A 24,394-nucleotide genomic window follows, 5' to 3' on the forward strand; every position below is an offset into this window, starting at 1 on the left:
GCAGGGAAAGCAATCTGCTGCCTTCCAGGAGCCCCCCAGCTGCAGAGCCAGGAGGGATGGGTGCAGGGACACCCGCTCCTTTCAAAGCCACACTTGCCTGGGCGCTGCCACTTGTCCTGAGTGGAGTCGTGATGCACTTGCTCACCCTGTTCTCTCTGGCCCAATCTCTCAGTTTTTTGTCCAGGACCTCCCTGCCTGCTATTGACCTTCTCTGGTCCCTCATGCCCTGGACTGAAGCCCAAGTCATTTTTCTATCAGTTCTCCAATTGTTCATGGAGTGGGGTGAACTCAGCCTCCCCTATACCACCATCTTCCCAGAAGTCAAGAGAATTAAATTGTATCACTGCATGTGGAGCCTGTCCACCACCCCGTGGGCTCCGGAGGCCGCAGTTGCACTGCCTCCAGCCACAGTGAGCTCAGCCCCTGGCCTCAGGGTGGGGGTCCACAGCAGGGGGTGGCCTGAGGAGGACCTGGGCCCTGCCCCTCAGCAGTCACCCTCCCCCTGGCCACCCCGCAGCAGCTGCTGCCCATCCAGGTCCTTCTAATGCCAGGCAGGTACAGTGATGGCAAAGCATCACATTTCCCACATCTTGGTGAAAGTTGCCACAGGCCAGAGATTCAGGAGGAAGGAAAATGGACCCGGCTTCATTGGGGTGACTTCGCAGCCGTGGCCACCTGTGTCCCCCATTATATTTAGTTCTCTATTTCGATGAGCCACTCTTTCCTTTAGGCCTTCCTTTTACTTTCTCTGCCTGTATTCTTTTCTCTCTCATTAACTTCTTAGAGTGAATATTTAAATAATTAATTTTCCCCTTTCTTCTAATATAGCCTCATAAGTATAAAATTTTCCACAAATTATTGCTTTAACTGCATTTCAAAAAGTTTGCTATATTAGTATTTTCCTCCTCATTGAGTTATAAGCATGTTTAAAGTTCCATCATCATTTCTTCTGTGAGTTATGAGTTTTTTGGAAGTGTGGTTTTAAACTTCCATTCATATGTCATATTAGCAGTGTATATCCTTGGAATTTAAGAGATAAATCCACCAATTATGTATATTCATTATTTGGATCTTGATTTGATCAAATTAAAAAACATGTTATGAGATAATCAGGGAAATTTGAACACTGACTGGATACTTGATGATTTGAGGAATTTTTGTTAGTTTTAGCTGGTATAATGGTATTGTAGTTGTTGTTTTTTAGAATAGTACTTCTTTTATGGAGTTAGAGACTTAAATATTTATGGATGTGCTTGCTTCAGAATAACCCAAATGGGGTGATGAAAGAAAGGTTGGTCTTCAGGTGAATAATTGATGAAGCTACTTGAAGGGTGCGTGAGCCCCCTGAGCCTGCCGTATACCACTCCATCTGCGTTTGTTTGTGTTAGGCAGTTTTCATGAGAAGTTTAAAGTTTATCTCTTTGATAATTTTCTTGATCTAATTGTACCAAAATCAGAGAATATAGAAAAAAGTGAAAATCAATGTATTTCTCAATTTATTGGGACTCCACTTTTGCTTCATGTCTTAATATTTTCAATTTTGATAAACGTGTCATTTGTGCTTGAGAAAAATATTTAATCCTTACATACCTATTCTTTCTGCCCTTCCTTCCTACCTGTCTATCTATCCAACTATTTATCATCTTTGCTGTATATCCATTAAATTAGGTTTGGTAATGCAAATTTTCCATATTTTTCTCTCCGTTTTTTCTGCTTGGCCTATCTGAAATGCTGAGTGCTCTGCAGGGTGGCTGCGATGCTGAGTCTGCATGACCTGGAAGGAAACCTGTGGCTTGGTGGAGGGGGCCAGCACTGTCAGCACCCGCCCTTTTCCTCTTGTGAGTTGTAGAGTTGTCTTTTTGGTTATGCTGTTGTGTTCTCTCACCACAGTACGTGCAGGCACGGACACCTGCTGTTTTCTTTCTAAAACTTTTCATCACTGGTAAATCCTCAGCCCTTGTGCTTTTGAATATTTCCTCTCTCTCATTGTGTCTCTATGTCTTTCTAAGATCTCCTCATACAGTCTTTGTGTCTCTTTATCTCTGTTTTGCACATTGCATCTTCTTTTCTCTGTCAGCTTCATTCTGTGTATCTCCTAACTCTCTCTTCAGCTCTGTCTAAGCTGCTAGTTTGCACCTCTAGAATGCTTCTAATTTCAATGAGTACAGTTTTCATCTTTTTATCTTTTGAACTGCCTGATCATTTTAGAAATTATTTCTTCTTGGCTACTTCCTTTCTAGAATTTATTATTTATTCTTTTCAATTTATTATTTGTAATTATTTTATACTTCATATCTGGTAATTCTGCAATTGGAAGTTATTAGGGGTCTAAATACATTGCTTATGTTTTATTTTTTTGATTAATACACATGGTGTACTGTTTCCTTATATGCTTGAACACTTTTAATGGCAATCTCATATTTAATTAAATGTAAAGAATATGAATTTGTAATGAATTTCAGTGTAATGAATGATTAAATTTGATAGTGTCATGTTTAATTGAATGTGTGGCTCCTGAGATTTTTAATTGGAAGTATTTTCCTTTAGAGAGGATGTGACTCTGGTTCTGCTGAGTGCCAGTGCTGTCACTAACCATGAAGGTCCCAGCCTAAGGTTGGGGTTCCAGATCCTGGGCCCCCACCTTGAGCCACAGTCAAGGTTTAGTATCCTGGTTTTTTAGTATTGGCACCAGTATGTACCCCAGGGTAACCTCAGCTTCTGCTTTGTTTGCCTATTGTGCCCATGTCTGGTTTAACTCACTGTTATTTCTCTCTGCCCCTGGTGAGGCAGCCCATGGTGGTTTGCCTTATTTCCTTCTTGATCCAGAAAAATATTTTCATTATCACTATAGTCTATGTATGGACTGGATGGAACTCTCTGGGCATGGCAATTTCTTTGACCTTCTGTTGCTTGATTTGAATTATGGTCAATATATCTCTTAATCGGATATATCATGAACCATATCTTATAGAATTTTCTAAAATTTTCTATCCTTTTAAGGGAAACCTCCCATATTTTCAACACAGATATATATATTTTATCCTTAAAGCTTTAGCTTCTTTTGTTTGGTCCTTTCCATAGTTATAGGGATACAGAATTGTCAAACACATGGGAGCATCTAGTGTTCTTCAGATTGGAAGTCCATAAATTATTTTTGAAAAAGAAGGCTTGAGGATGAAGTTCTAGCTAAAAGGCATAGAAGTTGAAGTTGAATTTAATATTGACGGATTGATGGGTAGATGAGGTACTTCATGTTATATTTATCCAATACGTGAAAGTCATCAGTCTTTTCTCATAGAATAAAAACAATTTGATGCTAACATCAGAGAAGGGTGGAAATTAAGAATGTATGATTGAGTAAGGAAGGGCTGGGCTGAGGGACACCAGGTTAGAAGCTCTTTATCGATCCACCAGACGTGAGGGACAAAGGGCTGGTTAGGGTGGTGACTTAGGGAAGGGAAGCAAAGCTGCTATTAACAGATGTAATAAGTTTTGGTCTCATTTATAAAGGATTGAGGGAATGTGAGGGAAGCGACGTGCTGCGAATGAGTATAAATGGAGAGGCGTCATTTGGGGTGGGGAGGTGTTCATCAGAGCTCTCTAGAGAATCAAAACAACAGGAGAGATCTATTAAGTATGAGATTTATAAAGGGTCTCACACAACTGTGGGCATGCAAGAGTCTAGAATCCGCAGGGCAGGCTGTGAAGCTGGCGGCTCTGGTGAAGGGTCTGGACAAACTCCACGGGAGAGGCTCGCTGGCTAGAGAAGCAGTGAAAATTCTCTCTTCTCCTTCAAAGCCAGTTGAGTCACATCCACCTTTTTGGATCAGCTCGTCTGCAGGAGGTAAGCCCACTTGGCACAGGTGTCATCAGCCGCAGCTGCAGTTAGCTGACTGATGACATCAGAAACCAGCCTCTGGTTACTCAACCAGCCACGATTATCCAGCGGCCAGGCCAGGCCAGTGCTTGCCTGACCAGACAGCTGAGCACCATCGCCTGGCCAGGTTGACCCCAGAACCTACCATCACAGGAGGCCTGGGTGTCCACACAGGCTCTGCCTCTTATGAGCCATGTGACCAGTAGAGATTTGCTCAACTTTCTCTGGGCCTTAGTCTTTCTCATGTGTGTGCTGACGGTTTAATGTATGCTTTGAGAAGTTATTTTGAAGGTAAAGAAATGTATATAAAGCCTGTAAAAGCCTCAGGGGAAGGGCCCTACCTCACCTGACCCAGCGTCTCAGCTGGGTGAGTGCGGGCGTTTCTGAGCACATGCCACATCCCTGACTCGGGGGAGGGCCGCGGGGTCCCCACGTGGACAGCCTTGGACAGTGGGCATGTGAAGGGTGCATGGCAGGAAAACAAGACGGGCTGGCCCAAGGACATGCATTGTGCCTAGATGTGAGCCCCTCAGTCTGGGCAAGCCACGCCTGAGCCCACCATCCCACCAGGCCCTCTTGGAGAACCAGGGGTGATGGGCCTGCCACCTGCCAGGTGACAGCACTGAAGGGGAAGTTGTTAAAATGGGACGAGCAAGGTCAGGAGCTGCGCGAGCAGAGGGGCAGGACTTTATCAGTGTGGAAGGCCCAGTTGAGATTGGACAGGTTCTTTTACAGCCAGACTTTATTATTTGGAGTTTTGAGGGGATTATTTGGGTTTTTGAGGGGATTGAGGATAATTTCATTGAATAGTTTCTCTGGAACAACATATATTTGAGAATAATGAATTCAACATAAAATATACTGTCTGTAAAGCAGTAGACATTAAAATACTATGGTAGTGACACAGAATTAGAAAAACCAAGGGAACCAGAATAGGAGACCTTGAAACAGAGCCAGGGATCTCTGGGAAATAAATATACAGAATACTAATGGTAGGACTTATTGATCACTGGGGGAAAGCCTGAATTGAGTATTTAATAAATGGGTATTTAGGAAAATTGGGACATTCAGAAATAAAAAATTAAATTAAATTTTTACCTCATATATATAAATAAATACATTTTAGATGAAAGCATTGACAGATATTTTGGCAGGGAGATAATAAATCCTGATTTAAAAAAGTTGATTTTTGTGGTGCCTAAGAGGTAGCTTACTGTATCTACCAAAAAAAAAAGGAAGAAAGATAGATGTGAAATGATTTTCCATTCCAATTATGGATATATACCAGAATGGATTTTTTTTAATTCACCAGGTAATACTAGATATTTTATTACTTTTATTATTCAGTAATTTTTGTGTTACTAGTTACTCAAATGTGTTCATTTGGCTAAGGACTTTTGAGTATATGCTGCACATTTTCCCATGTACTTAGAGGCTGAGTTAGGTACTTTGTAAGTGGTACTCTTTACAAGCATAAAAAGTGATAGACCAAATAAAAAAAAAAGTTAAAAAAGAACTGATAGACCATTGAGTCTATAAGCTACAGATGGGAATGTCATTTTTCTCATGCCTTTTTGGAAGACCTTATTCAAGTCAGGAGTCTAATTTTAGGCATCATTTTGTGTTCTATGAAATGAGTCATGGAAAGTCCCTTACTGCTCTTTATAATCCTTCTCTCACATTGTGCCTAAGAGCTATGTTGTAAATAGGGCTGATGTAAATTATTCACCTACCCTCTAAACATTGGAGTTCCATTTATCTTATTTCTTTCTGTGGGAATGTCTCCAATATCTTGACCTACATTTGGTTAGAAGAACCATTGTTTCTAGCTACTACTACTAATGTAGTTCAGGCTATGGAGATTAAATAGACATGGATCTGTTACATAGTTTGAGTTGTCTCTTCCTCTCCCTACCCAGGCCTTTTCCTTTGATTACATGCATGTTTTCAAAGCAGTGTGGTATAATGAAATTTATCAGAAATGTGCAGTGTTTTCTTAATGTTCTAAAAATATATATTTCCTTTATCCTGGCCTTCTGTCTAGCTTTTCAGCCTTGTCTCCTCTATTCTTTCTTCTTCAGTAGTCTAACACTGCAGCCGTATATAACTACTCTCTTCAATTTGTACCTTTGGTCATGCTATTCCCTCTACATGGAATGCCCTTCCCAACCGTATCTACAGGCCCAAGGCTCCCCAGTCTTTAAGGATCAGATAAGTGACTCTTTTATTTGAGATGTTTTCCCCTTAATTCTCTCAGTGTGAAGTTGTCTCTCATCTCGACACATTTCTTTGAATAGCTCATTTGGCCCTTGTTCTAGTTTACTAGCTGCTGGAATGCAACACACCAGAGATGGATTGGCTTTTAATAAAAGGGGATTTATTTTGTTGGTTCTTCAGAGGAAAGGCAGCTAACTTTCCACTGAGGTTCTTTCTTAAGTGGAAGGCACAAGATGGTCTCTGCTGGTCTTCTCTCCAGGAATACGATATTGCTTTTGATTTACTATTTTGCTTGGTAGGGGCAGTTCTAGTGGCTTCCACTTGGCCTTTCCCACCATAATAGCCCTCACTGCACGAGTTAAGAGAACCAACGTGGGGATTCTGCCAGTTGCTCAGTATGTCTATGCCAATTATACATTCCGGAACTGGGGAAATAACTACAGGATGGGTCCAGGGGCCCACTGGACCCACTGTGAGACGGACCTGAGCTAAAACTCCATTGATCACCTGGCCTCCATAGGCCCCGACTCTGACTGGTGGTCCAGAGTGACGTTTTGGGTCCCCTGGAATTAATGTCACTTCTGAACCAGTGTCTAATAATCCCCGAAATATCTGATCATTTCCTTTTCCCCAATGCACAGTTACCCTGGTAAAAGGCCGTCGGTCTCCTTGGGGAAGACTTAGAGGAAGGTTAACAGTATAAATTTGTGGCAGTGTAAGAGGTTTATCCCCCATAGGGACCTGGCCTCCCCTTCATTCAAGGGGCTCAGGGTCTGTAAACTGTTTCAAGTCTGGAAATTGATTAAGGGGCTGTGACTCTGTGTTTTTGTAATTCAGGTTAGACTTCTGTTCCCTTGACCTAGAACTCTTTTGTTTATACAGCTCCAACAAGAATTTAGTAGACTGCCCTTCTGTTGTATTTCTAGGCACCCCATGATTTACTAGCCAATGCCACAAATCTCTGCGTGTCATATAATTTTGGTGCCTCCTTTGAGTTTGTTGTCTGTTATAATAGCCGCGTCTACCCTGTCTTTGGTGATTAAGTGCTGCCACCTGGCTTCTGCCAACTCGGGATCCTGTCATCCCCATTGTGTTTAAGGATTCCAGCTCAGTGACAGCAGTTCCTACAGTAATATCTGACCTACAGAGAAGTGCAACCACAGAGCTCTTGAGGGATGATGGTGCTAGTCTCACAAATTTATTTCTCACTGTTCTGGTAAAAGGTGCATCCTCTGGACATTCCTGGGGTGTAAGAGCAGGCTTTGCATGATAAGTCCACTCTAACATCCCAATCTCTCTAAGCCTCTGGATCCCCTCATCTACATTATACCAGGGCAGTTCTGGCATTTCAACCTCAGATAATGTTGGCCACCTTTTGATCCATGTTTCAACCAACCACCCAAACAGCCTGTTAACACCTTTTCTAACTGCTCGAGCTATAACATTGAATGCAGAATCTCTGCTTAGTGGGCCCATATCAATAAATTCAGCCTGATCCAGCCTTATATTCCTCCCAGCATTATCCCACACTCTTAAAATCCATTGCCACACATATTCCCCTGATTTCTGTCTATATAAATTGGAAAACTCACACAGTTCTTTCGGAGTATAATGTACCTCCTCATGTGTGATACTTTGTACCTCACCTTTAGGGGCCTGTTGGGACTTTAGTCTAGTTATAGGTCTAGAAGAAATGAGGGGTGGTGGGGGTGGGTCATGAAAAGAATTAGAAATATCTTCCAAGCCATTTGCTTCAGGGCTTTCATTTGCAGTTTCATCTGGTGAAACAGGATTAATAACTCTAGGGCTAATCCCTTCAGGAGGAGGTTGGGTGGCCAATTCCTCAAGGCAGGCTGGAGGTGGGGTGGCTATGTCCTCAGGGCAGACTATTACAGGGTTATCTAAAGAAGGCTCAGCATGGTCTAGGGTTTCAACCTCACCCCCAACATCAGTATCAATCCATATGTCACCATCCCATTTTTCAGGGTCCCACTCCTTTCCAATCAATGCCCTCACTTTAACGGCAGACACCATACAAGACTGAGATTTCAGTTTACGTTGTAAAGTTGCTACTATAACAATAAGATTCTGAGTCTGATTTTCAGAGATCTCAAGTCTACGGCTACAGGAAATAAGATTTTCCTTCAGGATACTCATAGAAACCTCTACATCTTTCAGACGGCGCTTAAGCTTCTCCTTTGAAGCCTTAAGCCCATCCCTTTCACCCTTTAATGTAGACAGTGTATCTAACAACAACCAACCAACATCTCTATAACTCTTATTTCTACAAAACTCTGTAAAGGTGTCAAAAACATTATCCCCCAGAGTCTGGCTTCGTACAAGCGAAGCATTAGGAGAATCGAATGATGATATTTTGACTATCTCCTTTGCCAACTCAGTCCATGGATTGGGAGTGTCATTCTGATTACGGGAATCAGAGTTCTTAGTGTCTCTGAGTCCAGTCAGAGTAGAAAACCATTCATAAAAACCCATTTTTAAGATTCTGTTCCTTAAGAACCACTCCTGGTACCAAGATGTATTAGTTAGGGTTCTCTAGAGAAACAGAATCAACAGGGAACACTTGCAAATACAAAATTTATGAAAGTGTCTCACGTGACCGTAGGAACGCAGAGTCCAAAATCCACAGGGCAAGCTGCGAAGCCGATGACTCTGATGGATGGCCTGGATGAACTCCACAGGAGAGGCTCACCAGCCAAAGCAGGAATGGAAACCTGTCTCCTCTGAGTCCTCCTTAAAAGGCTTCCCATGATTGCATTTAGCATCACTAATTGCAGAAGACACTCCCCCTTGGCTGATTACAAATGGAATCAGCTGTGGATGTAGCTGATGTGATCATGACCTAATCCTATGAAATGTCCTCATTGCAACAGACAGGCCAGTGCTTGCCCAATCAGATGAACAGGTACCACAACTTGGCCAAGTTGACACCTGTCCCTAACCATGACAGCCCTTAACACTTTTTTATATAGTTATTCACATGTCTATTCATGTCGCATTCTGCATAGAAAGTGTCTTCAGAAACGGTGATTTCTAATTAATTGTTGTATCCCTTTAGTCCCTTATGTTTAGTAACAGTTTCAGTATTTATTAAATGAAGATGTGAATGTGAGGAGCTGGGAGCTCGTTTTTATCAAACATCTGCTATGTCTCAACTACTTGTTAAAATATTTGTCATATTGCCATTTTATTTCATGTGCACGGTAGCATTATCTCTATTTTATAGCTAGGTAAACGACAGTTAAAGTTTAAATAACACCCTATTCTTCAACAATTGATACATGTTAGAATGATTTAAACCTGGTTTCCTGACTTCTTTATCCAGCAGCCTATTCTGAACATCCAATAGGCACCAAGAAACTGAGCTTGTGTAAAACTGAATTCCTGATTTCCTTTGTCTAGCCCCAAATTTGTTCTTCCAGCATTTTTCCTCTTTTTACTCAGTTCCATCCTTCTGGTTTGTTGCTCTGGTCAAAAACCTTGGTGGCATCTATTCTGCGTGCATCTAACCTATCATCAAATCATCATCACAACCTGCTTTCTTTACTCACAAAACATACCTCAAATCACTTCTGATCATCAGTGCTGCTGTGGCCCTGGTCAGTCCTCCATCCTCTCCTGCCTAATGTTAGCTTCCTTATCCCCAATTCCTAGCACCCCACAGTCTTTGTGCAACCCAGCAGCCAGAATTACTTCTCGGTAATTCAAAACTGAGTTACTTCTCTGCCTAAAACCCACAAATAGTTTTCCATATCACTCAGATTAAAGCTGGTATTCTCAAGGCACCCTGGTAGATGAGACCTGGTACCGGTGCCTTCAACTTCTGCTCCTATCCTCTTTCCTTACTCAAATTCAATCACTCAAATTCAATCACATGAGCCTCTTCAGACATGCCTGTCAGACTTTTGCCTATGGACTGTTGAACTTACTGTTCTGTTTGCCAGGAATTTTCTTCCCCCAAACGTCCACATGGCTTGCTCCCTGATATCTCTGTTTAGATGTCACCTTCATGCTGGGGCCAGTTCCTACTCATGTCCTGGCACTTTCTCTTCCTCTTACCCTGTTGCTCAGGGATGCTCAGACTTGGGGGCCTCAGGACGCTTGCAGGGCTACCCTGGAGGGACTGACCCCCCTATTCTGTAGGGCCCCTAGCGCCCTCTCATGCCACCACCCGTCCCCCAGGTGGTCACTGTGTACAACCTGACCCTGCAGGTGGCCAACATGTCTGGGGACAGCCTCACTGCCACGGTCTCTGCCCTTATCACCCTTGATGACATCAATGACCACATTCCTGAGTTCACCAGGGACAAGGTGACCCCCAGGGCTGCCGTGGGGGAGGCGCAGAGTCCCAGTGTGGGGCCATCGTCGAGAGACTGGAGGGGTGCCTGGGAGCCCTGGGGGCCGCGAGCAGGGGCTGGTCTTCCCCAGGCCCCTGCTGTGGGGTTGGGTGCCCTGCCCCCCAGGAGCAGGGGGCTCCCCAGCATCTGCATACACAGGGGCTCATAGGGCTGCCCGGAGGTGTGGAGAATGTGAGGAAGCAGTTAGGGCGTCTTCCCTGCAGCGTGGGGGTGCAAGGGGAGCTGGGAGAAGGGGATCCGGACCAAGGTGAGTGACCCCTGGCACCCAGGCTGTGGGAGGCCTCCACTCTGTAATCCTGCAGGTAACCAGGGTGCCTTCCTCAGTTTTTCTTGGAGGCAGTGGAGGCTATGAGTGGCGTGGACGTGGGCTGGCTCAAGGTGCAGGATGCGGACCTGCCAGGCTCCCCCAACTCAGTGGCCAGCTTCTCCATCCTGGAGGGTGACCCCAATGGCCACTTCACCATCCGCACAGACCCCGGGACCAATGCGGGCATCCTGTCTGTGGTAAAGGTGGGGGGCACCCCATCGTCTGTGGTGTGGAGGGTAGGGGGTGGTAGGGACCCCCATTTCTGGGTTGCCAGCAATGACCCGAGGAAAGGACTCAGGGGTGCAGATTCTGGGTGTGACCTTAGGAGGGGGGAGAAGGTGCAGCCCCAAGACCTGCTCCCCCCACCACTCTGCATGTGTTGCCAGGTGGAATTGACATAGGTGGGCCATGTGGCACACCTCTGCAAGCAGGGCTTGGCCCAAGGCACAGCCAGGGACTGCTGTGTGCGCGTGTGTACACACACATGCGCAGACACACATGGACACATAAGTACACACACATAAAGGGATTTGCTGTGGGGAATGGGCCTGGCGATGGCGGGGGGCAAGCGCGGTTGGGGCGCAGGCTGGGCTCTACCTGCGAGCTGGTGACTGCCTCAGCGCACCTGTGCAGCCGCCCGCCCAGGAGCTGACCTCGCGGCACCCAGCAGACTTGGTTGGGGCAGTGGCTACCTATCCTATTATTTTTACCTTTGTGCACGCATTTTATTTTTCAAGGTTAGAAGGGGAAGGAGGGAGTGCAGGGCTCTCAGCACAAGTCCAGGAGCTGCCGCCCTGGGCCTTGGCCACCTTGGGCCTGCCCCGGGGTGAGGTGGTGCCCGCGTGCCAGGCGGACGCCATCAGCCCTGCTCTTCCCACAGCCCCTGGCCCATGAGAGCTGCGCGCTCCACCAGCTCCGCGTGGCAGTGCAGAACGAGGCCCCGCTGCATGTGGCCGCCCCGAAAGCCAAGTGGGGCCAGGCTACGGTCATTGTGCAGGTGCAGGATGCCAACGAGGCCCCCCAGTTCCTGGAGAACCCACTTCAGACCAGCCTGGCTGAGGGGGCGGCCCCGGGGGCCCACGTGGCCATCTTCTCTGCCCGTGACCCCGACACCCAACACCTGCAGGGGCTCAGGTGGGGGCACCTGCGTTTGTTGGGGCAAGGTGGTGGGGGGTGCAGATGGCCACACCCCTCCTTCCCGGCCAGGCCCGGGACCCTGGTGCCTGGGCGGTGGGGGGCATGTGGAGTGCCGTGGAACCCTGGAGCAGGACGGGCTCCGTCCACAGGGGCTGCCTTGGCCAGTCAGTTCCTACCAGCCAGACTGTCTGAGCTGTGTGGGCACCCACATGGGGGTCCTGGCCGCCCCCCACCCCCACCTCCCCAGGGGTACCAGCGCCAGCTGAGGGCGGAGGGGGGTCAGCCTGGGGGGCTGCAGAAGACGCCGGGGTGGGGGGAGACTCAGGGCCGCCCCACCCGCCCCCAGCCACTCCAAGGACTACGACCCCGAGGACTGGCTGCAGGTGGCCCGAGCCACGGGCTGGATCCAGATGCTGCGCGTGCTCAGCCCTGCCTCCCCCTTCCTCAGGAGCAGCTGGTACTGGGCCATCATCCTGGCCAGCGACGACGGTGAGTGGCCGCGCGGGTGGGGCGCCGCCGGGGCACCCCCTCAGGGTGCCACCGGCACCCTGCCCATGGAGATCCTGAAGGTGAACGACCACGCGCCCGTGCTGAGCCCGCCAGCCGGCAGCCTCCTGCTCCGGGCCACGAACGAGGACCTGCCACCGCACACGGCCCCCTTCCACTTCCAGCTGAGCCCCGGGGTCCCCGAGCTCGCCCGCAACTGGACCATCACTCAGGTTAACGGTGAGGCCTGGGATCCGGGGACCCGCCCGAGGGGGCGGCGTGGGGCGCACCGTCCGCTGACGGCGCCCCCCGCAGTGAGCCACGCGCAGCTGCAGCCACGGCTATGGGTCGTCAAGGGGTTGCACCGCCTCAGCCTGCTGTTCCGCGACTCAGGACAGCCGCCCCGGCAGCGCGAGCAACCCCTGAACATGACCTGCCCGGTGCGCCCAGGACGGCACCTGCCTGCCCGCCAACACCGCGCCTCAGCCTCGGGGCTCTTCTCATCGCGTTGGCCAGCGCAGCCCTCCTGCTGCGTGAGCCCCGCCCCCTCCCCCTCCTGCCAGCCCCAGCCTCCCGCCTCCTCCCCGCCCAGTACTCCTCCTGGCTGCCCGAGGTTCCGCCGGCTACCTCTGGACAAGACCCTTCTGAACGAGCCACTGGACAACCCATGGGACAACGTCCTGGACCTTCACGAGCAGAGGGATGGGGAGGAAGACCAGGTGAGAAGCAGGGTGGCGTGGGTGCTGAGTCTGAGGAAGGGCTGCCTCGAGCTGGCCAGGAGCTCCGGGCCAGTCCTTTCCTGGAGCCCATTCGGGCTGCCCAGAGACTCAGCATGGGGCCCCCGCCTGTGGTCCAGCGTTTGCTCCCCTCTCTCCCCGCAGGACGCCTATGACATAAACCAGCTGTGCCACCCGACAGGGATGAGGGCCCCAGGTGTCCCTCTGGGGCGGCCACCCCTGCGCTGTGACGCCCCGTTCAGCCACAGCCTCCCGCAACCACCCCGAGAGTTGCCCAGCAGCCCCCAACATCGCTGACTTCATCTGTGAGGTAGGTGCTCCTGGGAGCCCGCCACCCCGGACCCCCAGCTGACAGCTACTGGGCACCCACCCAGCCAGGGCTGTGGTGGACACAGGCAGCTGAGGGTGCATGTTTGGGGCACCAGCACAGCCTGTGGGGCCGCCTCTGTCTCTGGGGCCCCTGCAGAGTGGTTCTGGCATCTTCTGCACTGCCCTAGGCAGCTGGAAGACTTAGGGTTCTACACCAGCCTGTGTTGAGGATCCCCTTTCTTTCACCAGCTTTACTGAAGAATAACTTTTGGAGAGTGAGAGGGGCACAAAAGCGTGGTTCAGAGCCTCTGGTGACATGCCCTGTGCTCAGGCACCTGCTTCTGGAGATGGCCAGAGGCACAGAGTCTCAACACTCACCCACCAGGGGCAGCGTCATGACTGGACGCTAGGCTGTGGTGGAGACAGCGCTACTGGGGCTGCCCTTCCCCCTCCCTCAGCAGGCTGCCCCCAAGTCCTACTCAACCCCCTGGCCTGTCCCCTCAGTCCTTCTCCCAAGGAGTGTCCCATCACACCCGGGGCCCTCTGAGTAGATTCTCAGCCAGAAAAGCAAACAAGAAAGGGAAGGACATGGAGGAGAAAGGACAGATGCTTCCTCAGGCACGGGCCTGGGGGTCCCCAGATGGATGCAGGCAGCCCTCAGGGTGCACACCCTGCTTCAGGGGCAGTGTCTGCGGTCACAGCCCCAAGGGATGCAGCATCCTGACTGGCCAAACAAGTGAGCCCCACTGCCCTCGGCCTCTCATGCCAGACTCTGCCCTGGGACCTTGTGCCTCCTCGAAGCAGGACACCAAGCAAGGGCCACATGCTGGGACGTGGGTCATTAGACTTGGCAGGGGGCAGACAAGAGGACAGAGGACCATGATGTGCCAGGTCACAACCACTTGGGGTGCAGACTGCCCAGGGCTGTCCTGACCCTGTGGGTGGCTAGACGAGCAGGCCCTTGCAGGCCTCAGCGTTTTCTCTGCCCCGCTGTGCCTGGAATGGCTTGGCACCAAGGGCTGTGAGGTGGGCCAGGAGATGGGCCCAGCATTTTTTCCAAGCCCTCGTGGGCCGCTCCGTGCTGGAAGGATGGGCTGGGAGATGGGGCCTCGGTAGCCTTGATGTGGCTGCTGACCTGACCAGGCATCACGCTGCCTCTGGGCATAGCCATGCCCTGCTGGGGAGCCTGGCTTGATATGACCACTTGGGGCTCCTCCAGTGAGCTCAGAGAGACACGGGCACTGCACAGGAGGGCTGCAGATGGACGCATTGTATTGAATGGCTGGTGCGCGTGTCCACTCTGCTCCTCTTGGGAGCCCTCAGGGGCTGGGGCAGCTCCTTTTGACCCCCAGGAAGAAGAGGCTGGGAGGACAGCCAGTTGAGCAGAGAGGTTTGCACCTGGCCTCACCCCTCAGTGTTGGCTGCCACAGGGAGCCACCCAGAGTTCCTACCAGGAGTTAAGGGACACTGAGCATTAGGGGTCTGGCCTCGCAGGAGGGGGTGGCTGTCACTGACCCCTTGAAACTGTCTCTGGGAGCTGTCGTGCTGGGCTCCAGACAGAGCCGAGTCAGCACGTACTCCACTCGCACTGGCTCTAAGAATGGCCGTGCTATGCTGCTCCCTGCCTTGTTCTAATGCCTCCATGATTCGGAAAGCTTCACGTCTTGTGGCAATTAGACACTAACCTGTAGTCTAGCTTTTGGTGGGGTTGCCTGGGGCCCCGGTTTCCACGCAGTAGGACCAGCCCCGTGATACCCAAAGAAGCACGCACAGGGACTTCCAAGTCATGAACCCAGCTGCCAGTGCACGGGCAGGCACTGCCACCACTGCTCCTTCCCCAGGGCAGCTGCACCCACCCAGACCACAGCAGGGACAGACCCCCAACTCAGAGGGACCAGGTTTGGACTTGACCCACGAGCTGAGCCTGTGGCCTGTTCCTTCTCACATTCATGTGTTTATTCATCAGACTATTGGGCCACGAGTGCCAGGCGAGATAGGGCTTGGATGGGCAGAATCTGCTGCTTAGGGGGAGGTGGGTGCTGTGAGCATGGGAGCCAGGCAGGGCAGGGCAGTGCAAGGGCGGCAGTGCAGATGGCCAGGATGGGCCCTGGCAGGCTCCCGCAACCCTCCTTTCCTTTCCTTTTTGGCTCCTGTGGAGACTCCTGCCTCTGCACATACAGCACCTCCACTTCCCCCTGAGCCGGTCCCTGCCTCTGCAGGGCACCTTCCTGTTCCTGGGCCGGGCTACCCCAGCCTGGCTGCTGCCGGTTCAGCCCTCTGGAGATCTTTCCACAATACTCCTCCCGTCACACATCCATGTCAGGCCTCAGCCCCGCCTCCCGGCCACGGCAGCCGCCTTGCCCTTTGCCTGGTCTTTCTGGTCCATCAGACTGCTTGCTGTGCCCCCTCCCTCCTCTGGGGCCCTGTGGCCCTAAGGCCAGGCCTCCTGGCATGCTGAGCAACACCCCAAGCCTACCTCCACGACCAGCCTCGAGTAGCACTGATGGCACATCCCATGGGCTGCCTGGACACTGCCTGAGCCACCCTGGGGGTGAGTGTGCCTCTGCCTCGCTTGCAGAGGAGACCCCTCACCCGCCCGACCTGCCCAGCAGGGCCCCTGCCTCTTGGCCTTCCCCTCCCCAGCCCTCAGCATACGCCACTCACCAAGAAACAACGGGTAGACTGGGGGAAAAACTCGAGGCTCACTTCCTGATGTTGGAGGCGCTACTACACCTTTCCTTTTTCAACAAGGGACTTCAGTGGAGGGGCGGGTGGCTCTGGGGAGTGTGGGTGCAGGTAGGGGTGTAACTTGCAGCAGAGACTCTGGACGTGCGGGTGAGTGGGGTCTGCGAAGCAGCGGAGACCAGCCCCAAGTGCAGGCGGGGCCCCCAGACCACCCCCAGCCGTGCACCCATTCACAGCAGGCAGCCCAGACCCACCGAATGGTCCCTGCCCTGGCACGAGCGCACTTAAGGGAGAGGAGCCTCTGAGCCCAGATTGCCAGCTCAGCTTCTGAGCCCAGATTGCCAGCTCAGCCTGGCTAATCTCATTAGCTTAGCTAAATGTGGCTTTTGCCTGAAGAACAGAATTCTTTATGTTGGTTTCTAGGAAAATCTGAAAATAGCCTAGGAGCCTTGATTTGAGGAATTTCCCACCCCCTGCCGATGTGCCAGGATTCTCAGGGTGCTTTGGGGGCGGATTTCAGGGCAGCCCAAGTGGGCCCTGGGGCCGCACAGAGGTGCACCTGCGAGCACAGCGTGCAGCCTCCCAGGGCCTCTGCAGTTTCCGGACCCAGCCGGGAGGCGGAAGGAAAGCAGCAATTCAACATCACGCCTTCTGTGGGACAGGGACAGTTGATGCGCCAAAGGCTGGGACTGTTCCTTAATGTTAATGAAAGCTGTTGTTACAGCAGCCCTGCGGCACATGTTGTCCAGCCCTTTTGGGGGGCTGTTTCCTTGTGGCTGCGCGGGTCCTGGGAGGGCACTGCCCTGACTGCTGCCCTCTCTTGCATGCATCCGCGGCTGGCAGGCCACCCTGGGGAAGCTGTTGGCCATGCACTTGGAGGCCCACACGCTGCTCTAGGGCACCAACCCCCTCAACCGGCAGAAACTGGACAGTGAGAAACTTCCAGGGATTTCACGACCTCCCTCACACGCAGTACAGGTCCACTTGCCCCACACGGTGGGTCCAGCGAGGCCTCTCGGTGCCTCAGGAGAAGACGGGGCCCATCTCCTGCCGGTGACATCCTCGGCCGCGGCCACTGTGGGTGCTGACCTGCACGGGCTGGCAGGCAGGACAGCTGTGTCATGAGGTCTAGCACTGGGAGGGCGAGGCTCAGCCTGAGAGGTCTCGCAAGCCCTGGGTTCTGATCGGTGGCCTCTGGGCAGGCAAAGACGTGAGCGCCACACTTCAGGGGTGCCTTGGGCAGCAGCTCAGGTCCAGGAGGCTGAGCAGATGACTCAGACCCCAAAGCCCTGCCCAGCCACACTTCCCCATGCAGGGGCTCCCCACTACGCTGGCTCTAAGGCCCGCAGGCAATGCCGAGGGGGCCCACGAGGGTTCCTGCATAGCCAGGCACATGGTGCTCTCCCTGAGGTGCACCTCAGCTCCAAAAGCAGAAAACTGGTGTTTCCATCAGGCGGGGGAGCGGGGAGAGAGCGCTGACAGAGGATGGTGAGCACTGGAGGGCAGGGCCTACTCACCTCAGGCACAGGCTCCAGGCACCAGCAGCTGGCTGCCCCCTCTCTCCTGGGATGGACCAGAACAGCCGTCCATGACGGGCCTCCTTCCCTGGCTCCCTGCCTCCGCCTGTGCTGACCCTCCCTACGCACTTGCCAGCAGGAGCAGAGAAGGGGGTGCAGGACCACAGCAGCTGTGCTCCCAGGGCCGTGGAGGGCAGCCGTCTCTCGTTGGCACCCACTTCACTGCCGCAGGTCTGCGTGGGCTACGGCACCACCCCCGTGGCACAGCCCACACACACTTGTGCCTCTGCTGCCTGGGAACCCTGCCTCGGAGCACAGCGGGCTGGCGTGGAGCCTCGAGCAAGCCCTGTGGGGCCAGGCTGCCATCAGCTGCTTCTGGAGCCCCCCTACTCTTGCTGACATGGCTCTGTAAAGGGACATAAACCTGCATGCTGGAGGAAAAGAGACAGGAGAGCAGGAACAGGCTTTTGAAAAACGAAGTTGGAAAGCGCATGGACAGGTGGTACTGACTCCAGAGCCAATGCCAAGAATGCCAACCCCCCCCCACACACACACACCACACTCACAGATGGGCAGAGCCCCAGGACCTGGGCTGAGGGGCGGGAGAGGCCTAGGCAGGCTACTGAGAAGCTTTTAGTTCCTGTGTCCATCCTGTGGCCCCGTGGTCCTAGACCACTGCTTGTTTCTTCTCCGGAAAGGACAAGTCAGACGTGCCTGGATGTGTCCGGAGAGATCATGGGCACCAGGCCCACCTCTCCACCCCCTCCCCTTTGGCTCCAGCCCACTGACCTCTGCCCTCCAGGTTGAAGACTGCGACCTCTCCAGGGGCTTAGCCTCCCACAGGAAGCTGACCTGGGATGTCCCCAGTGGTCTAAATTGATCCCCCATGTTGACACTCTTGGGGTCACCAGAACTGGAAAAACACTCCCAACAGGAAGTGGAGATGAGGACAAGGCAGAGCAGAGCCTCCAGGGGTACGGGCCAGCAAGACACAGTGGTCACAGCACCACTGCTCATGTCCTCAAGGACAGGAGATCCACAGCCTCTGAGCACGATCGGTGCAGTGAAAAAGGAAAAGGTGCAGGACGCTCAGAGGAGATTATAAATTCAAACTCAGGAGCAGAGAGGGTGGAAGATGCATGCAGGGGCTCTCCAGGGCTTTCAGACCCATCCCACTCGACAGGGATGCTACCTCCCTGCCATCTCACCACTTCTGGCCCAGCTTTAACCTTTCATATCCTGATGACCACCCTGACCAGAGACACTATTACTAGTTTACCTACCAGAGTAACCACTGCTGACCTCACACTTGGTTAGCAAAGGGCCTTCAGGTGACACTGCTCTCACAGCACACTGCAGATCACTGCCCGCCAAAGAACAGCTGAGGGCTCCACGAGAAGCCTGCCTCCTTTGCCATGTCGGTCAGCCCACTGCCCCTATTCCCAGGCCTGGTGCCTCTGCAGCCTGGTCCTGGTGACTGTGTCCAGCCACAGGAGGCCCCTGCTGGGGCACTCGGGTTAGGCAGGCTGCTCTCTGCACCCACCATCTTCACAGGGGTTCAGCTGCCAGAGCAGCCTCCCTGTTTGGACTCCCACAGCCCACTGTCCAGCCAGCACATGGAGGTGTGTGTTTGAATATTTGAAGCCCTCCCTTTTCATAATTTAGGTCATTGCTTATCACAAAACAACAGAATGAAAATAGGTGATTGGTGTTTCAACAGCAGCATTATCAGTTCTAAGGTTGGGGAGTGAGCCCCAGCCTTCCCTGGGTGGACCCTCCTGCACTTGGGGTTCCCCACACCATGCCAGTGAGTCTTGTACACACTGCTTTAGGTGGGTAGAAAGAAATGGGGTCCCTATTCACATGCTGGGTCCTCCTGCATGCCTGAAGAGCTGCTACTGGGAGAACTGGTCGTGAACCCCTTGGACCCCAGCTGGCTGCCTGGGATCTGGCCACTCTCTGAAGGCAGAGTCCCATCTGAAAGCAGTGGGAGCTGGAATGTTCCTTAATAAACAAACCATGTGTGGAATCTGTCACAGGTGGTGTGCGGGCAAAGTAGGGAGCAGTTGTTTGGGGAGACCCACCCTTCCTGTCCCAGCCCTGCTTCCCCAACTCCCCCCTCCCTCTGTCCCCCAGGAACCTCCAAAAGAGTTTGAAGGGAGGCAGAGCCAGCCCCATTATAAACCACCCTCCCTTGGCAGCTGCATCTGCAGACCCATGTGACCTGCCTGCTCATTCCCTCAGCAGATCTGCTCCTCATCACTGCTTGGGCAAGGAATTGGGGTACAAGGAGGGCACGGAGAATGGGCACTGGTCTTGCAGTAAGGTCAGGCTGGAACCTGTGCCTCTGTTGGGAAGCAGCTGATTGACAGCAGTGCACACTGCAGAGGCAGCAGGAGCGGGGGGAGGCCATGGTGGGGACGAAGGCTAACCTGCCAACTGCAGCAGGAGGGCCCCCGGGTGGTCCCTGAGCTGACCTGTTGTTTGGCCCTTCTATGATCCAGGCTGAGAGGTGGCCTGAGTCGGGCCCGGGGCCTCTGGGGTGTCTGGCCAGCATGGTGACACAGCACAGGCCATTGAGGACCCCAGGACACCTGCTCCCTCAGTAGCACACCAGCATCTTCTCAAGGGCATCCTGTTTTTAAGTGGACCCTTGTACCTGCAGCCTTGCTTCGGAGCAGGCATGATGTGCCCCCAGGCTGCAAGTTTCTCCAGTCAGGCAGGGACACTTTTACCTTCTCCTGGAGGCTCGTGGGGCCTCTGAGCCCATCCTGCCCCCCTGCCCTGGAGTGTGGCCTGGAGGGCCAGCCCAAGCCTCTGACCCCACAGCCACCTCAGATGCAGAAGTGGACCTGGGCTCTGGCCAGGGACGTTGAAGGGAGCACAGGATGCATGTGTGGCTTGAGAGAATGATGCCTACACTCCTGGGCTGGCTCCTCTGCGGCTCTTGACATCACAGCTGCTCATCCACAAACCCTGGGATATGGAAGTGTCCTTCAGAGAAGATGCGGCCTTCCTCACTGTTCTAGTTTGCTAGATGTCAGAATGCAACACACCAGATATGGAATGGCCTTTTTAAGGGGGAATTTAATAAGTTGCTAGTTTACAATTCTAAGGTCGAGAAAATGTCCCAGTTAAAACAAATCTATAGAAATGACCAATCTAGGGCATTCAGAGAAAGATACCTTGGTTCAAGAAGGCCAAAGAAGTTCAGGGTTTCTCTCTCAAGTGAGAAGGCACATGGTGAACATGGTCACAGTTTCTCTCTCAGCTAGAAGGGCATGTGGCAAACAGGGCATCATCAGCTAGCTTTCTCTCCTAGCTTATGGTTTCATGAAGCTCCCCAGGAGGGGTTTTCCTTCTTCATCTCCAAAGGTCAATGGTTCGTAGACTCTCTGCTTTGTGGTGCTGTGGCATTCTCTGCTCTCTCGAATCTCCTTCATGCTCCAAAATGTTTCTCTTTTATAGGACTCAAGAAACTAATCAAGACCCACCCACATGGGTGGAGACATGTCATCACCTGATACTCCAGTTTAACAACCACTCTTGATTAAATCACATCTGCAGGGAGAGGATCTCATTACATACAGTATTGAATAGGGATTATTCTGCCTCTATGAAATGGGATTTTGATTAAAACATGGCTTTTTTAGGAGACACACATCCTTTCAAACCAGCACACTCCCCAAGGTCACCCACCAGCCAGCAGGCAGTGGAGGCCAGAGCAGTCCAGGCCACCAGCCCCACGCCATCCAGCCAGGAGCTGGGATTCCAGGTCAGGCAGTGGACACAGGCTGGCCAGATCGAGAAAGGCCCCGGGCTGGGTTAAGGAAGTTACTAGAGCAATGAGCTCATCAGCAGCCTGTGTCTCGCAGAAGCAGGTGGGACCCCACCATGCAGATCTGTCCTGGGTGCACCTGGAAACCAGAGGAGACAGAGTCAGGGCCTCCTCCCTCCTGACGGGTCTCAGGCCTGTTGCCTTGTTCAGCCAACCCTGGGATTGCACTGAGGAAGCTGGGATTCTGGGACCTCATGGCCAGGACTGGCCTCAGCCTGCCATAGCTTCCTGGCAGCTCTGCAGTCTGAGAGCTTAACATGGGTGTGAACAGGGCCAGAGGGTGGCACAAGGAACGCACCTGAGAGCTGCTAGTGCCCAGGCCTCACCGCAGATATTTGATCCTACACTCGTGCTCTTTGTTTGTAGCTAGAGGGGCTGCTGGAGACTCCACAAGGTACCTATCACATATTATTGACAGGCCCTTCCAACATGAAAAAGTTAGAATGGGCATAGCCCAAATACCCCTAAAGGATGGGAGAAAGATCAAAGGTGATGGTGGACTTACATGGAGAAGGTAGGATTTAACAAATGGGTATGATTGCTGAATCATTATACTGGTGTCTCTTTTATTCTCCAGTACCTTAGAGCAGCTAGGAGTAAAAACCTAAAATTGTGGAATTGTAATCCATACCAAACTCAGAAATCTGTTCTACAACTAATTGTTGTGATGTACTTTGAAATTTATTGCTTTTTTGTATATATGTTATTTTTCACCAAAAAACAAGAAAAAAGAGGCAGATTATAACAGAGAAGATAGAATTTAACAAATGAGTATAACTGCTGAATCATTATACTGACATTTCTTTTGGTCACCAGTGTCTTAGAGCAACTAGAAGAAAATACAAAAACCATGGAACTGTAACCTATACCAAACTTTAAAAATCTGTTCTATAACTACTTGTTAAAAGGTACTTGGAAATTTATTGCTTTTTTGTATATATGTCATATGTCACAATTTAAAAAAAGTTTAAAAATGCAAGTTGGAAACACCGGGCTCCATGCAGGTGCTGCCTCCACAGGCAAAGGCCACCTCTGTTCCTGTGTTGGGGACAATCTGTCCTCCTGATCACCTCCTCGCTTTCTTCTCCATATGACCAGTATAGACAGCATAAATGTACAAGCCCCTGAAGGCAGAGCCTGCACCTGGCTTGTTCAGTCTGGCATCCCCATCACCCAGTGCCTGGCAGAGAAGATGCTCATCCAATATTGGCTAAATGAATGATGGTACCCAAGGGCACATGGCCATGGAGTGGTGTTTGGGTCAGGGCCACAGCCTGACCTACACGGCCCATCACCAGGACTCGCTGGCCCTATGGGGGCCCTGGGAATGCAATCACTGCCTGTTGAGGTGGCCACAGCTGATGGCCACTCCAAAAGCAGGGGAGAGGAGAGAGGGTGAATGAGGCGACCTAACAAGAGGCAGCATGCCCAGACAGGTAGAAGTGGGGCCCTCGATAACACCACAGAGCAGCTGGCTGGGCCTCCCCAAAGGACTCCCTGCCTCTTCCTTGGCAGGTCACACTTCTATTTTTCAGTGCGAGTTGCGTTTTCCACTACTTGCAACCACAGGTCTCCTAGATCACAGCTCCACTGACCCTGTACTTTTCTTAGATTTATAATGGGCAAATGAAAGTTATAGATTGTATATGCTATGGATCAAACCAAAAACTCCTGTTTTGTGGATGATGTTTAACAGACACCTGCCCCCTCCCATCCCAGCCACTGTTGGCAGTCAGCTCCTGTCCTTACCCCCTGAGTCCACAGGTCAGTACCAGTTTGGGTGACCCAGGATGGGCTTGATGGGGACAAGGCTGTCTGCAGAGCATGTGACCTGCAGCAAATATTTTGTGGGGGACCCTGCCTAGATAAACAACTTGAGTCACTCCAAACCAGTAGGTCAGCACCATTCTGGCTGCCCAATGCTATGTGACCCCAGAAACCCAGCACTAGCCCACAAGAGCTTCTCAGGTTCTATGGGGACATGGGCTGGGGGCCCTTTCCAGGGCGTGGTGGTCTGGGTTTGTCTCTGGGCCTTGCTGAAGCTGTTTCACTCAGTGGCACAGGCCAAGAAGCCATGGATCTCTGGGATCTGCTCTTCTTGTGGGCATTGTCAGAGCATAAGACTCAAGCCCAGCCATGCAGCGTGGACCAGGCCTCTGGTACCCCATGGGTCAACCCGAGTCTAGTGAGTGATAATATAAACATTGACATCTGTCACCCATTCATCCAATTGGCATTTCTTAAAGGTCAAGGGCTCAGTGCTTTGATAAGCCTCTGCAGTCCTGCATATATCTACAGTCTAGGAGAGGAGAAGGCATGGGCACCCAGTTACAGAGCAGTGAGCTCAATGCTATTAGCAATGTACTAAGCCTGTATAGAGGCCAGAGTCTATTCTAAATGCTGTGTATATGTTAACACACCTAATGTACCCAACAGCTCTCTGCACAGAGGGGGTTAGGTGCCTTACCCCAGACCACACAGCTAATTAGCAGCAGTCAGGACTGGGCACCAGGCAACCTGCCCTGGAGCCTTCCACCGTGGTTACCAGACCACAAACTCAAAACACTAATGCCCATCTTGTAAACAAGTGTTTGCAACATTTTATTATGAGTAAAGTGTTCATTTGCCTAATGAACCAATGAGAAAATACAATAAAATTGAAAATGAGCAAAGCATATATATATACATGTATGGTTAGTTTCTACCATTCTCTCAAATGCAAGTACAAATAGCTCCCAAACATATGAAAGAAAAAAAAAAGTCCTTTCTCAAATTAAGATACCTGCAAATTTCAAGTATTATATTGTTCACCTATCATATTGACACTGACCAAAGATTTGTTGGTGAAGATAATGGAGAAAGAGACCTACTCTTATATTGTGGCTGGGAATCATAACGGTAAGTTTTT

At 51.5% G+C, this 24,394-nt stretch overlaps 1 pseudogene across 1 annotated transcript; it reads left to right on the forward strand.

Moving 5' to 3' along the window:
* The first annotated feature begins 7,914 nt into the window (after positions 1-7,914).
* On the forward strand, positions 7,915-23,392 carry LOC143651859 (cadherin-15-like; annotated as a pseudogene). The gene is made up of 7 exons (XR_013160292.1): positions 7,915-10,423; positions 10,795-10,980; positions 11,658-11,911; positions 12,261-12,640; positions 12,716-12,933; positions 12,993-13,119; positions 13,282-23,392. The product of XR_013160292.1 is annotated as a cadherin-15-like (transcript).
* Positions 23,393-24,394: the final 1,002 nt, after the last annotated feature.

This window comes from Tamandua tetradactyla, chromosome 12, assembly GCF_023851605.1.
Source record: "Tamandua tetradactyla isolate mTamTet1 chromosome 12, mTamTet1.pri, whole genome shotgun sequence".
Lineage (NCBI taxonomy): Eukaryota > Metazoa > Chordata > Mammalia > Pilosa > Myrmecophagidae > Tamandua > Tamandua tetradactyla.